Source organism: Olea europaea, chromosome 18 (assembly GCF_002742605.1).
Source record: "Olea europaea var. sylvestris chromosome 18, O_europaea_v1, whole genome shotgun sequence".
Taxonomy (NCBI): domain Eukaryota; kingdom Viridiplantae; phylum Streptophyta; class Magnoliopsida; order Lamiales; family Oleaceae; genus Olea; species Olea europaea.
This window is the reverse complement of record NC_036254.1, coordinates 28,255,131-28,258,917: the sequence shown is the minus strand read 5'-3', so window position 1 is coordinate 28,258,917 and position 3,787 is coordinate 28,255,131.

Here is a 3,787-nt window from a genome sequence, read left to right as displayed (position 1 = left end):
CAACTAACTCTACTTTCGGGTGGGTCTATAAATTTCGGGTCAAATTAGGTGAACTTGTTCACCAAATTCTTTTGGTTGGGTGGGTCATCAAGGTGTGAAGTCTATCTGGTCGAAAAGCACCAAATAAGCTAAAATTTACAGAATTTTAAATTTTTATATTAAGAGGGTGTTTGAGAGATATTTTTTATGTAAAAATGGATTTTTAAATAGTAAATTGATGGGAAATATGTGGTTAAAAAATAAGAAAAAAATTTGATTTACGTGTAATATTATTTTAATAAAGAATGTGTGGTTGAAAAAAAGAGAGAGAAAAATGCATTTTAAAAAAAATGGGTACCAAACGAGGCCTAAATTTAAGAATTACTCATAAAGGAAATTTTTGTTATTATTTAAAAAAAAAAAATGAAAAGAATACCTTTCGGCTCTCAACTAAATCTTTAGAGCTCGATTTTTCGTTCTCTTTTGGTATTAATGCCTTTGTTTAGATTTAATTTTCTTTTGTTAAAAAAGTTACTTTTCGAAGTTAAATATTAATTGTCATCACATATTTAGTAGGATCTACTTATCTACTGCTCATTTTTTGAAAAGTAAAATTTTAACGAAACAATATTTTGGTTGGTGTGTGTGGGAGGTGTTGAAGGACACACAAATATCAAACAATGAAGGGTGTGCATGCAAGTGCAATGGAATGAACAACATATATAAAGTATTCTCTAACGTTTACTGGTTCAATTGTTGAACAGTTGCCTCATGCTATTGATGAGTGAGTGAGGACTGTCATACCAAAATAAATGGCTATTTCTATTCGTCAAGACTTGTTGTCTTAAACTTGTTGTTCTTTAATACATATTTGACAACCAAACACATTACGTCTTTTTAGTAAATGAAAAGACGCCAATACATATTTTACGTCTCGATTCTTTATGTCTAAATATTGTTTTATTTGTCAAGAAGATGTGACTGGCATGCTATACAATTTAAAGTTTCTGGTAGACATAGGTGAATTTAATCATAGTCCAATATTTATTCATAAAAAATTCAAATAGTAAGTAATGGACTGTGTATTCATTTAAATTTCATTATCAACATAGAGAATGGAGGTGCATAACTTTATATATATAGGTATTAACGATAGGTCCTCTACTTAACTTTCCATGTCATATTAACTAACTTTCTTAAGTGTTATAATTATCAAGACGTTTCATATACGTTCATTTAGGTTTTTTCATCAACGGGTCAACGAGAGAGTAAAAGGTGTCATCGTCACACCAAAATAAATGGACCACTCCCACCCCCATCCCAAGGGAGGGCAATTCTAAGATTAGGGCAAAAGGGATTATGAATATAAGGTGTGACGCAATGATTGAACCGTGGCGTGCATGGCTAAGTAGGCCTAACTAAAAAGGAGACTTTTTAGGGCAATGTTGTGCTTTGTGTAACACCCTCATGATGTTTGATTATGGGTTGCTATACAAAAAGTAACAATATATGCTAGTTCACAGCTCATTTTCCCCTCCATTTATTATTAAACAAACGCATTACAAACTTTTTGGTATCAAAGAAGAGAATAGAAAAGTTTTAATCTGCAGGAATAGTGATTTCTTTGGTAACATGGGGTGCATAATCTAAAAAATTGATAGATTTTATAAGTTCATGTTAGACACTTAGAACTGAATTATGATATATTAAGATTGTACATGATCGAGCTTGATAAATTAAAATTTTAACTTCACTCGTATATAATAATTTGATAGAATGTATTACACCGATGTCTACATCATTTCTTCATGTTGAGCTGGATGCCACCTTGGACAATTTTACCCCCACTTCAAATGACTAAAAAATGGGAATATCGCACATCACAACTCTTTAACATGATAGAGGCTACACAAGGAAGGAAAGATAATCTATCATTCACCCCCGTCCAAATATTGGTTCAATAATAAAATGGCATTAAGATTGAAGAAGCTAAACTAAAAACTTTGATTTCATTTAATTCTTGATGAGCTCCGAGGACAAGCAATGTTAATTAGATAACCGCCCCCCGGGGCACATCCAAGTTGGCGGAACAATCACATTGGGGGGCTCTGGAACCAAGCGTGGGGAGTTCGATTCTTGGAAGGCACAATTTAGAAGGCAAGATTTATCTTGGAAGGCAAGTTGTGGAAGGCAGTGAAGAGGCTCCCTTTGGGAAGGGAGTAAAAGCCGTGTGGGAACCTGGGAACCAATAAGGGCACATCCCGCGATTTACCTCCCTGAGCTGCTGAGGGGCCGGAAGTTCAGGGACGAGAATATAGTCTGGCGCAAACTGGGATACCTTGTTTAAAAAAAAAATGTTAATTAGATAACCAGTCAATATTAATGACAAGACAACTTAGCCTCTGAACTAGAGTCACACAATCAAACATATCAATGGAACGTCCAGAAAAGCACTTGAGTGTCCCAAGTTCTAATGCACGTTTAAGTTGATCAAAGAGAATTCAATCTTTTAATTCTTTCGTTACTACTAACTCTTTCGTTGGAAAGGAATCCCGGGGACTCATTCGGACTGAAGCAAGGGGCGGGTCTTTACCAACTTCAAAATATTCTGTAGCAAATCTTTTACAAGATCAATCCGGATCGGGCGGAGTTGACTCGTCTAAAGCCATGTCATTATAAATGGTACGAAACTCACCTCCAAGCTTCCTATGATACAAATTAACCCAAGCACATTCACCTCGCTAACTTGGGCATCGAGTCTTCAACCATCTTTTTCAGGCCAAATCAGCTTGGAACTCTTGTAAGTTGATCAAAATGTGCCCCATCACTTTCTGCCATAAACGGATTCAATGTAAGCTTGATGTCGACTTTGAAAATTCAATGCATTTTTTTTTTACTTCAAAAATGTTGACCATTTGACAATAGACTATTATATTTGAAGAAGACAATATTATTTAAAAAAAAAAAAAAGAATGTATAAAATTTATATTTTGAAGAAAAAAAAGAAGTTAGAGAACCACAAAACTACGAGCCCATGAAAGAATTGTAAAACTTCATTTTATGGTAGAAACTGATTAAAATAGGTCAACCCCTACCTCTCTCTTAAGTGGAAAATTGCTTAGGTAAAAAAATATTCCGCACATAAATCATAAGTTTCAATCCTCATGTTCTAAATGAAACCTTTGTCAACCTTGAGATCGAATCATAATTCTCGCACGAAATCATACTTTTCAAATTAAAAAAAAAAAACCACGTTTGGGTCATATTCAAAGAGATAAGAAGCAACAAAACAGTATCTCATATTTATGACTGTTTGTCAGAAACACACAACCTTACAAGTCACAATCACATAAAGTAGTATGTTACCAATTATAACAATGATAATTTTTGCTAGAAATGACAATTTTTCAAAAACATATATCATGGAAAATTATAGATTATTACATTCACCCAACCTATATGTTAAAATTACATAACATATTAGGTAATAGTCACGATTTTTGCTCAGAATGATTAAAAAAATTGGTCGATGCCTGTGATTCAAATAATTGTTTGTAAACGACGACATAGAAACTGTGGCTTTCTAGGTCAACTGTGGACAAGAAGAAAACTATTATTTTGGAGAAATTATATTGAGACTTTGTGGCCAATTCCTTCAAGTATCTTGGATAATCACGCCATGAAGATTCAGGATTCTATTTTTTATTTTAGGATTTGTGAGAACGTTGGAAGGAAGATAATGATTTCTTTTTTAGTAAGTTATAAAGTGATAGAAAATAATCATCAATTATCCTTTATTATTCATCAA